Source organism: Haemaphysalis longicornis, unplaced genomic scaffold (assembly GCF_048455015.1).
Source record: "Haemaphysalis longicornis isolate Haplotype H1 unplaced genomic scaffold, Haemaphysalis longicornis Haplotype H1 scaffold_2, whole genome shotgun sequence".
Classification (NCBI taxonomy): domain Eukaryota; kingdom Metazoa; phylum Arthropoda; class Arachnida; order Ixodida; family Ixodidae; genus Haemaphysalis; species Haemaphysalis longicornis.
In genome coordinates, this window is record NW_027526295.1 from 78079263 (window position 1) to 78092210 (window position 12948).

Here is a 12948-nt window from a genome sequence, read left to right on the forward strand (position 1 = left end):
GTCTCCGCGAAGTGTCAGCAGCAACATTTAAAGCTTCGGAAGCTATGGTAAAAGCAAGATCACTGGTCCGGGTTTCAAGCATCTCCAAATGAGGACTCCTCTAGCGAAGACTAACCGTGGTGCTTGGGATTATTGGCACTTTGATGCGAGTGAATACGACGAATCTCGCAAGCAGTGCGATTTGGAATACGTGCGATGTGCTTCGACAATCGAGTGAACTTGCAATGACCCCTGCGTGACTTCGCCAGGTATCGTGCGTGCGTACTCTTCGAGATAGTGCAGCACAACAGAGACGTGCGCATTTCGCCACAGGATACCCTTCCACGCCTTGCTGTGCGAATGCATTGTCAACGGGTCAAGGTTCACCAAGGCAAGCATTCCAGCCAAAGATTGACTTTCCATTTTAATTTCCTCACCTTCTCTGACGCTTTGCTGTATAAAAGAAATATTTGTTTACTTGTGCTTTAATCACCCTAACTAATATAAGGAACGAATTTTCGAACGGTTATTGTCCATGCTCGTTTAATATTTTTTTTCCATCCGGGAGAATAAATTTGCTTTTATGAACAGATTGAGCGTCATTGACGGAACGCGATGATGGGACGCGATTTGGCCCTGCTTCCGAAGCACGGCCAAATCAGCTGAAAAGTGCCCAAATGAGTCTGGCTAAATTTTGTAGCGCTACTGAGGTTTCCGTGAAGGAAGGGAAGGACTCCTGTATTTTTTGGTAACAGCTACGCTGGTTTGCAATACAACCGCTATTAAAGAAAAAAGGCCTAGCGTGAGCATCGGCCACGCTATTCGCTGGAGACGGCGTGGTCTCCGGCGTGTTCTAGCGTTACGTTCACGCGGCTGCCGGATCTTCGAGTTTCCGCGTCCGGCGTGTACCACCATCCAGGTTCCCGTGAATTTGCAGCAGGCGCAGTGTCGCATGACGTGCGGTTGAAAGCTGTTTTCTACCAACAGAAATTATATTTCTGACCGTTTCCAAGTCAGTAAGGTCATGAAGCATACAAATAACGCGCCATATTTTGTTTTAATGTTTGGCAATGAAATAAAAATGATTTGTTTTGTGTAGCAGCAACATAAGAGGGCAGTACAAGAGAGCTGCATGACAAAAAGTGAAGCCATAGCAAGTTAAGCCATGACAGTGCCACGAACAGTGTTGTAAAAAGTGGAAAATAAAATGAATAAGCACCGCAAACTGCTTTTTTTCGGACTGTGATCAGGAATGTGCAGTCTGCGTAACATCAAACTTTTGTATTGCATGCATTTATGTACCACTTGTTGCATTGCTTACGTTGCCTTTTGGTACAGCTTTCTGAAATCAGTTATTCACTGAAAACAATTTTAAGCTTGAACCAGAAAGGCAAAAATCACCACAAATCCTTGTGTTTGTTGGTCATATTTATAATGAAATTGTTAAGCGCATCCTACATACTTCAGGTACTTAATAGAAAAAACATCACGGGAAGTAAATTTCTTATGCAAAACAAGTTGAAATTCCAGACATGACAGGATCTACTACGAAAACAGATATGCCAGGATTTACTACAGACTACAGAACAGGATTTACTACAGACTAAAAAACAAGATTTACTACAGACTATAGGGCAGGATTTACTACAGCCTTCAGGACAGGATTTACGACAGACTACAGGACTGGAATAACTACAGGCTACAGGACAGGGTTTACTACAGAATAAAGGACAGGATTTACTAGAGACTGCGGGACAGGGTTTACTACGGACTACAGAATGTCCCATTCCCTAACAGGATCATTCTGTCGCATTTTTCTGTTGCGTTTTTCGACTGGGATGTGTGTTCCGCTTCACGGATTTCAAAATCCGACAAAGGCTTAATCATTGAAACAATAAGTACAAGTACATATGGAATCACTCCACAGAAGTGCTACTGCCATACTCAGGAACAAAAACCAAAAACCATAAACCGCACCCTCACGATGAAAGAAGCCGGAGGTACCATCCATAGAAGAAAGAAAAATGTCCGTCCCGGGCCCTGGTGTCATTTTTGTATGGCCATCGACCAGTGCCATGTGGCATCCGGCCGGATGCAAGTTCTGCTTACAGGATGGTACTCTTCCTCACATCATATTAGAGTGTAGGCACAGCCCCTGCCTCCCCCCTCTTCCATCCCCCTTTCCACCCCGGAGCTGTGTGAGAACCCGGTGACCAGCAGCTATCTGGACGTCCAGACACTTTTGGAATGAGGAACGAAGGCTGGCCACTCAGCACATGGCTTCCTGGAATAGGGAACCGCTCCCACTTCGCCGGCTCAATAAAACGTTTTTCACTCACTCACTCACGCCCCTGCAACATCGCGGGAAGCGTGCGCAAGGTGGCAGTGCTCAAGCTGGCCATTTCGAAACACCCACACCAGTTCTCGAAACATACTCCTATCGCGGAGCTCCAGGGTCTTCCTCTTGCCCACAGCGCACTCCGGCCATTTTCCCTAATGCTGCCATTACGACCAAAATGCTACAAAATCAGTACAACTCAGACGTTTTCCTTACACGGCAAATGAATGTGTACCGCGAACGTGTTCAAACGCCAACCAAACCGACGCAGTGGCTCAATGGCTAAGACATGCTGCTGAGTTCAAGGACGCGGGTTCGGTTCCCAGGCGCGGCTTTTCCGCTTTTCTGATGGAGGCGAAAAGCAAACACGCCCGTGTGTACGAGATTTCGGCGCACGTTAAAGATCGTGAGGTGGTAGAAATTAATACGGAGCCCTCCACTACGGCGCGATGCGTCACATCGGCGCGTGAAACCCTACAATCAATGAATCAAACGCCAACCAAGAAAAAAACCGGGAAGACGGCCGTGATTTCTGAACCATGTCAGTAGCTTCTTTAAGAAAATTTGGCACTACAATTTCTCGCCTGATATGCCGGGAGGAGGAGGAACAAACTTTATTAACAGCGAAGTCGAGCGGGATCGTTGATTTGATTGATTGTGGGGGTTTAACGCGCCGACGCAACGCAGGCGATGAGGCGCGCCGTAGTGGAGGGCTCCGGATTAATTTTGACCACCTGGGGATCTTTAACGTGCGCCGAAATCTCGTACACACGGGCGTTTTTGCTTTTCGCCTCCATCAGAAAAGCGGCCGCCGCGGCCGGGAATCGAACCCGCGACCTCGTGCTCAGCAGCGCACGAGCGGGATCGTGGTCGGGGTCCTCATTCCAGGACTCCGTTGGTGCGCCCTGCCGTCTTCGCCCTTTCAGCGAGCCAAAGCTGCTTAATCAGGTCTGAGCTGGCAAGCTCACTCTCCCACTGCTCGTGAGTTGCATCAGGGATTGGATCAAGGTCTGGGTTTGACTGGCAGGCCCAAACCATATGGTATAGCGTAGCTTGGCTGCCGCAGTATTTGCACAGGGGGTAGTATAACGTGGGGTGGATGGTGTGTAGCCGCGTGGGGTGTGGAAATGTGTTGGTTTGAAGCCGTCGAAGGGTGACTTGTTGTTCTTTTGTTAGCTGGTCGGCCGGCGGCGGGAAGGTGCGTCGTGTGAGCATGTAGTGTTGGGTGATGTCGCTGTATGTGATGAGTGAGTGACGGGTCCTCTCATCATCCTCTTGCGGTGCCCGGCGAGCAAGTTCTCGGGCGTAAGCGTGCGCCGCTTGATTACCGCAAAGAGACGAGTGAGCAGGTGTCCAGATAATCTTGACTGTTCTCTTGGGGGGTTCTGGGTTATAATTCGTGCGGCTACCTTAGAAATTCTTCCAGCCGTGTACGTTCGACACGCCGCTTGTGAGTCCGTAATGATGGTCGTGGCTTGGGTCTGCGTTATGGCTAGTGGAAGTGCCACTTCTTCTGCTTCGAGGATGCCGGACTTACGAAGGGTGACACTTGTAATGAGAGAAGTGGGGGTGGCGACGACCGCTGTTTTAGTGTTTGCACGTGCGTAGTCCGCTGCGTCGGTGAAGACTGTCGTACTCGAGTCGCCGTATTGTCTTTCGAGGGCCAGCGCCCTGGCCGTTCTTCTGCCTTCGTGATGCTGGGGGCTCATGTTTCTTGGAAGTGGGGGAACGTATAGCTTGGATCTTATATCCCAGGGTATGTCTATCGCAGTGTCTGCTTCCGTTGGCGACATGAGCCCCACGTTCGAGAGTACTTGGCGTCCTGTCGGCGTAGTACTTAGTCGCGCTTTTTGGGCATTCAGGTGCGCTTCCGCAAGTTCGTCTAGGGTGTTATGTACTCCCAGAGCCATCAGGCGAGCGGTAGAAGTGCTGGTAGGAAGTGCGAGGGCTTGTTTGTAGGCCTTGCATATGATGGTGTCAATCTTCCGGCGTTCTGTTGCCAGGAGGGTGGCGTAGAGAACGACGTACGTTATTCTCGATATTATGAAGGCTTGGACCAGACGCAGCATGTCCTGTTCCTTCATGCCATGATTTTGGTTGGCAATGCGGCGAAGCATCCTGACAATTTGGGTGGTGGACGAGTCCAGTTTTTTTATTAGTTGGGTGTTTTTGCAATCTGCCTGATATGTCACGCCGAGTATTTTGATGGTTGGGGTGGGATGGATTTTTGTCCCATCCATTGTGATATAGATGTCCGTGGTTGTATCTCGGCGGCGTTTTTGCACCATGACAAGTTCCGATTTCTCAGGCGCACAGGTGAGACCACACCCTTTGGCGTAGGCATTCACCACGTGTGCAGCCTGTTGGAGGCGGTCCTGCATGGCTCCTGTGGACCCTTTGCTTACCCAGATAGTGATATCATCGGCGTAAATGCCGTGCTTAATATCCGGGATTTTGTTCAACTCTTTTGGCAGGTTTATCAGGGCTATATTGAAAAGTATGCCGGGAAGCCTATTACCGCGGGGGTATCAGGGGGTACCATGTGTGTAAACGGCGTGCTGTATACTGTACCGAGTGAAGGACACCTGCCGTGCTTGTTGGCCAGCCAAGTTCTTCGTAGATGATGGGGTGTGTGCCCTGCGTTCGCGGGCCAGACTGAGTGACCCGCAGTCCCAATACCCTTGCTGCCTGAACTCTTCGGTGAAGCCTTACACCTAATAAATAGGTGCATCCCCATCCTCCCGTCTACACCTGCATCTAAAAAGACGCAACACTGGTGGATAGCCGGATTTTACGCCAGCATCCCTGCCTGAGGCCAGCCCGGAAAGACCGCGTCTCATCGACAACCCGTTCGGCGCCGATAGGCAGTCGGCGCACGCTAGGCCTCACTCCTGTGTTCCAGGGCCTTCTTTCCAAATTTCCTACCCGTCGCCTCTACCCCTCCCCTATCCAGGTTCCCGTTATGGCCACACCTCTGATGACAATACAACAGCCTCGCAAACGTAATACATTCCACGTTGATGTATTCGAAGACATTACAGACTGTGTTGCTCTCTTCGAGCGCGTTGCCTGTTTCAATCAGTGGAACCATTCGCTCAATTTGCGAAATGTGTAGTTTTTGTTGAAAGACTGCTCTCATACTTGGTACGAGCCCTATGAGGCAACGTTGACGATGTGGCCAACTTCCACCAGCAGCTACCGTAAACGATTTCTAACATGAATCGTCGTGACCACGCGCGGCATTTGCTAAAGTCAAAAATCTAGAAACCCAATGAGTCGGCATGTTTGCGAAGGTCATCACATGGCTTTTTCGTTGCGCTGATTCTACCATGTGAACCGCAAAGAAACTTCTCTACCTGATGCATGGAGTCTGTGAGCAACTTTTTGCCGCCCTTGTCGGAAACCGAGCACGAACTGTGCCCGTCAGGCAGCCCACTGCTATCGAGTGGGCTATGCAGGAGCGAAGTCGCCAGTATTCTCGAACGTCCACCAAGGCTTCCGGGAAACAGCAAAGAATACACAGTAAAAGCAAAACACACATTTGTCCGGGTACGGCATTCTCGTTGTCCGGGCATTTGGGAGCACACGCGCTAATACGTTCTTTGCACAACGAAGGTGTAGGAAGGAACAAAACATCCTCAGCAATCACGAGCGCGCTCACACGCTCACACACACGAACGCACCATACACAAGCACGCTCACCAACGCGCACGCACATATACACAAACATTTGTGCGAGTGTAAAAATGCTTTTAAATCAACTATAGGTTACACTCACCCGGGATTTCACCTTATTGTGACAAAGCGCGAAGGAAGCGACGCCATCAAGAGGAACACTGACACAAACATTGGCGCCTTGGTGGTAGCTATTCCGATTCAGCATTCTGCTTTTGCGTTCAAATAAAGTTACTTTTACTGTGGTTTCTGTTTTGGTACGCTTCGTTCGCGAGAGAAAATTAGCAACTGCATGTTTACGGCCGTCAGTCAGTACTGGCATCGTGTTGACATCACCCGGAGGCAACGACGGGTAGAAAGAGTTTGTTGTTCCCAAAGGGAAATTGTCACTTATAGCGCTGCACTTTTTAGCCAACGCCTAAACCTGTACTCCAGGTGGCACCGCACACGATTCATGGGTGTTATCGGCAGCCACAGTCAACGAAAAGCTGGGAGCCATGTTCGCGAAATACGGAATCCGTGTGGAAGTATGCACCGATAACTGCTCCCCGTTTTCCAGCCGCCCATTCGCCTCCTTCCGCCAAACGGTACGATTTTAAACATATTGTGAGCTGAGTTTGTGTCTTGCTGCCTGCTAGGAGATATTTGTCCCAATTGGTATTAATCATCATCACCAGTAGCTTGCGGCTACCGCATCATCTGCTGTACATACTCATCATCACCGGCACAACCTCGTCTTCGGCTAATCATCATCAGCAGGGACGCTGGGTCGCCATCTTGCTTCGTCCCCGCCTGACGCTTCAGAATAAAGGAGCTGCGGAAGCAACGGTCCCGTCACCTTCTATCTACGGCCTCACAAGTGGTGGAGTTGCAACTCGATCCCGAGCTGTACCTCTCCTTCGACACCCCTGGAGCTCCGTTCAGGTCGCCGCTTACCCTCAGGACCAATGTCCATGTCGCAAGACACTCCGAGTAGCGCAGCCTCTGCGCCTCTGCAATGCATCGTCACCACTCCCCAGCGCGACCCGCCCGAGTTCACTGGTCTTCGGGGCGAAGACGTGGAGGAGTGGCTGGACAGCTTCACACGCGTCAGCGAGTTCAATAGGTGGGATGATCGCCTCAAATTGTTCAACGTTCGCTTCTCTCTGAAGAAGATTGCCGAGACGTGGTATTTAAACCACAAACATGAATTTACCGACTGGGCTGGCTTCACCACGGAGGTGCAAAAGATTTTTGGCTCCCCTAAAGCGCGGAGTGACAACGCGAGGAGGGAGCTGGAGGTCCGCGTGCAGCAAGCTAATGAGACATACACCTCATACATCGAGGATGTTATAGCGCTGTGTCGCCGCGTCGACAAAGATATGCCGGAGTCTGACCGTGTTCGTCACATTCTCAAAGGAATCGGCGAGTTCGCTTTCAACGCACTTGTCCTGCAGAACCTTTCCACCGTAGCAGACGTAAGAGCCTCCTGTCAGCGTATCGACGAACTTCAATCCATCCGCCTCCCACGGGACACGGCGTCTACTCCTCATCTTGGGAACGAAGACCTTCGTGCGATGATTCGAGCGATAGTTCGCGAAGAAGTGTACGGCAACACCTCTCATTTTCCGCATGGTGTTCGCCAAGCCGCTACGGCTCCTGGCCTTCGCGAGATGGTAAAAGAGGAGCTTGCGGCTATGCCTGTGCTAGTGCCGCCTGTCCATTCAGTTGCCCCATCAACACCGTCCTACTCGGATGTCGCTGGCCGGACACCTCTGCCGTTGTCCCCGATCATGAGCCACCCTCCGTCTGGCTATGTTGCGGCCATGCCCCACGCGCCGAGCTCAAAGCCCTACTTTCCACCAAGTCAGGATGCCTTCTCCAACCGGCCCGTGTGCTACTATTGCGGCATTCGAGGTCACATCTCCCGCTTTTGTCGACGCCGCCAACGGGATGAACGACGTGGCTATGCTGCCTATGAGCGCGAGAGCGTACCCCCGAACTACTACGGCTACCGGCGGCGTGCGTACCCGTCGCCTCCACGCCGCTCCCCGTCTCCGCCTCAGACTGACGACGTCCCTCGCAGCTCCCGTGCGCAACGACCCCGCTCGCCTTCGCCAGGTCGCCGTTCAGTTTCCCCCCTTCGTCCTGCGTCTTACATCGCTAACCACCGCCAGGAAAACTAGTTAATGCAGTTTTGGGAGGGAAAACTGCATCTCCTGCGAAGCTTACAAGTCCTCCAGAGCGTCCGTCGAACTTGCTATCTGTTTTGGTTGAAGGTGTTTGCGTCGATGCCCTTATTGACACTGGTGCGAGCGTTTCAGTGATAAGTGCGGAATTGTGTGCTCGTCTACGCAAGGTACGAACACCCTACACGGGACCTTTTCTACATGGAGCGAATAGCAGTGTGATTAAGCCATCCGGACAATGCACAGTGCGGATTGTTGTTGGTTCTCTTCGGCATCATGTTCAGTGTGCGGTGTTGTCCCCCTGTGCTCATCATCTTATTTTGGGTTGGGATTTTCTCTCATCCGCATCCGCCGTCATTTCATGTGATCACCCTGAAATTCAACTCACGGATACAGAGCAGCTCAGCGGCATTTCTGAAGTACCACAGCTACACGTCACAGCCAGTGAAGATTGTGTTTAAACCCCCGCCACGAGACGGTGCTTTCCCTCTGCTCAAACCGAATCAGTGACGGAGACGTGCTTATAGTTCCCTCTCCACGTTTTCTGCCCAAAGGTGTCGTCATCCCGACATGCCTCGTCCGCTTCTCACATGGATCAGCACAGCTTCTGGCTACAAACGCCACTTCCGAATCCATATTGCTCCCCGCGGGTGCTACTATCGCTTCTGTTCTGCCTGACGATACGCTCTCATTAGTTCCCCTGTGCTCCGTCTCTTCCGTTCCGACGCCTGCAAAATCTGAGCCAAATATTTCCACACTTAAGGCTACCATCAGCAAAGACCTCTCAGAAAGCGAAACAAACCAGCTACTTCAACTCCTGGATAAACACAGGGACACATTTGACTGCCTTTCTAGCAAGCTGGGGCAGACATCTGTGACAGCGCATCGGATCGAGACGGATGGGACCCACATCGTCCGCCGTCGCCCATACCGTGTGTCATCGTCCGAACGGAAAGTCATCGAAGAAAATGTAGCGGACATGCTAGAACGAGACATCATTCGGCCGTCTTCCAGCCCATGGTCTTCCCCCGTGGTTTTAGTCCGCAAGAAGGATGGTTCCGTGCGGTTTTGCGTGGACTATCGAGCCTTGAATAAGATCACCAAGAAGGATGTTTATCCAATGCCGCGTATAGATGACGCGCTCGACTGTCTGCAGGGGGCGGAATTTTTCTCCAGCTTAGACCTGCGATCTGGTTATTGGCAAATACCCATGCACGAGCCTGACAAAGAAAAGACAGCGTTTGCTACTCCAGACGGCTTATACGAGTTTAACGTAATGCCGTTTGGTTTATGCAACGCCCCAGCCACGTTTGAGCGCATGATAGACACAGTTCTTCGTGGCCTTAAATGGAAGACGTGCTTGTGTTACCTGGATGACATTGTTATTTTCTCGTCGAATTTTCCTGAACATCTCCGGCGTCTCGATGAAGTTCTGACCAATCTGGCCAAAGCCGGCCTGACTTTGAACACCAAGAAGTGTCACTTCGCCCGCAGATCCATCAAAGTTCTCGGTCACATTGTCAGCAAAGATGGTATACGGCCCGACCCAGACAAAATTTCCGCTGTGGCTAATTTCCCTCGACCTCAAGAACAAAAATCCCTTCGCAGTTTCCTTGGCTTGGCATCATATTTCCGTCGTTTCGTTCGCAATTTCGCCACCCTGGCCTCGCCCCTCAATCAGCTGCTGCATTCCGGTAACCCCTTTGTCTGGAGTGACGACTGCGAGAAGGCTTTTCAAAACCTAAAGCAAGCACTTACTTCCGGGCCTGTACTTCGCCACTTCGATGACACAAAGCCAGTCCTTCTTCATACTGACGCTAGCGGGCATGGAATTGGCGCCGTCTTGCTACAGCGCGATGCTCACTCGCGTGAACGAGTGGTTGCCTACGCAAGCCGCTCTCTGACGTCCGCAGAAAAAAATTACCCCATCACAGAGCAAGAATGTCTGGCTGTTGTGTGGTCTGTTCAAAAGTTCCGTCCATACCTTTACGGCCGACATTTCACAGTCGTTACAGATCACCATGCCCTGTGTTGGCTGTCTTCTTTGAAAAATCTGTCAGGACGACTTGGGCGCTGGATTCTCCGCTTGCAAGAATATGACTTCACGGTGATCTATAAGTCTGGTCGCAAGCATCTCGACGCGGACGCGCTTTCCCGGTGTCCGCTGGTGAAGTCTTCAGACGACGTTGCCCGACATTCTAATGTGCCGCCTTTGCCCATTGCACCCATCGATATTCCTATTAACGATATCCCCGACTTGGTTGCCCTTCAACACGCCGACAGTTATTGTCGGACAATAATCGATCGGCTCACCGGCTCCACACAACCACCGAATAGCCGCCTACGTCGTCAGCTGCACCAGTTCCAGCTTCTTGATGGCGCACTGTACCGCATCAACCACCACACCGATGGAGCCAGATGGGTTCCGGTTGTGCCCCGTTCCCTCCGTCCACGCATTTTGGAAGCGTTGCACGACGACCCAACTGCAGGCCACCTCGGATTCCAGAAGACCTACGACCGTGTCCGAGGGCGCTTCTTTTGGCCAGGGCTTTCTACGAGTGTCGCCAAATACGTCGCCTCTTGTGCGCCTTGTCAGCACCGGAAACGCTCCACGTCACCCCCTGCCGGTCTACTCCAGCCCCTTCCGTGTCCAGCAAGCCCGTTTGAAGTGGTCGGTATTGACCTTTACGGTCCCTTGCCGCCGACAGCGGCCGGTCATCGCTGGATAGTTACGGCAGTGGACCACCTGACTCGCTACGCTGAAACCGCTCCACTTCCTTCAGCTAGCGCCACCGAGGTCGCTCACTTCTTCTTAAACAACATTTTGCTACGCCATGGAGCGCCCCGCGTTTTGCTAAGCGATCGAGGCAAGACATTTCTGTCTCAAATTCTCGCCGACTTGCTTCGAGCTTCCAACACCTGTCACAAGATGACGTCCAGCTATCATCCCCAAACAAACGGCCTCACAGAACGCTTCCATCGAACTCTCTCTGATATGATCTCTATGTATATCCAACCTGACCATCGCAACTGGGACGCCATCTTACCTCCTGTTACCTATGCTTACAATACCGCAATTCAGACCACAACCGGATACTCCCCGTACTACCTTGTATACGGCCGCCACCCTTCGCACACTCTGGATACCTGCTTCTTCGCCGCTCCCGTGTCACCTTCTGCGACGTCTCCTGAACAATTTGTTGCTCGCGTTGAACACTGCCGCCAACTTGCCCGCATGCGCACTGAAGCGAGCCAACAGGATCGAAAGCAACGCTACGACGCTGTGCATCGCTCTCCTCAATTCCGACCCGGTGATGAAGTCTTGGTGTGGACGCCTATTCGTGTTCCGGGCCTATGCGAGAAGTTCTTGCACCGTTTCCTTGGTCCGTACAAGGTTCTCGAGGCGACCTCTCCTGTAAACTTTCGCGTCACACCGGTTTGCCCAAGTTCCGACCGCCGTTATCGTGGCACCGAGATAGTTCACGTTTCCCGGCTCAAGGTTTTTAACCGCCGCGACGAACTCTGAAACGCGGCCAGGTGGCCGCTTCTTTCAACGAGGGGGATAATAGTGTGAGCTGAGTTTGTGTCTTGCTGCCTGCTAGGAGATATTTGTCCCAATTGGTATTAATCATCATCACCAGTAGCTTGCGGCTACCGCATCATCTGCTGTACATACTCATCATCACCGGCACAACCTCGTCTTCGGCTAATCATCATCAGCAGGGACGCTGGGTCGCCATCTTGCTTCGTCCCCGCCTGACGCTTCGGAATAAAGGAGCTGCGGAAGCAACGGTCCCGTCACCTTCTATCTACGGCCTCACAATATAACTTCGAGCCCTGAGTTTCCACAGTCCAATGGGCTAGCGGAAAAAAGGTGGGCAAATTACAACGAGACTCCTAAAAAGACAAGAAACGCACGTGAAGATTTCTGGCTAGGTTTACTCGCGTATCGCTCTTCCCCCTTAACAGACGGACGCTCGCCAGGGGAACTGCTGCAGGGTCGGCACCTGCGCGCACGGCTTCCCGACTCCCCGGCCACGTTCACCGGTCAAGAAGCACCGCCAGCGGACGACAGGACGTGCACTGCACCCGCTTCAACCAGGACACCTGGTTCGCATCCGTAGCCCGGTCTGGTCTAAAAGGGGCAAGGTATTGGGTGAAGTTGCACCTAGGTCGTAGCAAGTTGCAACAGAGAATGGTGCAACACATAGGAAAAACCGCCAACACCTGCAGCCAACGCCTGCGTCCTTCCCGCGCACGAGCTACAGCGATGACAGCGATGCCGAATACGCCCAATCACACGAACCTGTTCGCGAAACTTCGCCCAGAGCATCGCCAGGCCCAATTAGGTCAGCCCGAGTCACAACTCAACCAAGACGCTTCGTATACGGTGGCAACTATGAACAAATATCTTATCAGTACAAGTGCTCCGATAGCAGTTATTCTTGTCAAATAAGTTTGTAAAAAGTTACGCCCACCTCCCCTCGCGGGAACCCTGGTGTGATGCGACACTGAGGGGGTTCAAGCGCAAGCGAAGATCAACCGTCGACCGAAAGGCTGCCGGGGAGCGGCACACCGGTTATATGCGCAGCGCGCCCGAAGGAGAGGAGACCGCGGAGAGAGAGAGTACTGCACATGCGCAAGCGCGCGCAGCGCCGCACGCAGGTGTTCGCTCTCACCTGGGCACGCGCCGACGCCTGCGCTAAGGTGGCTAGAATGGGGAGGTGTGAGTATCGCGGCGGAAGCGTGACTCCACAGCGCGCAGATGCCACGGGCGGCGCTGTTGAC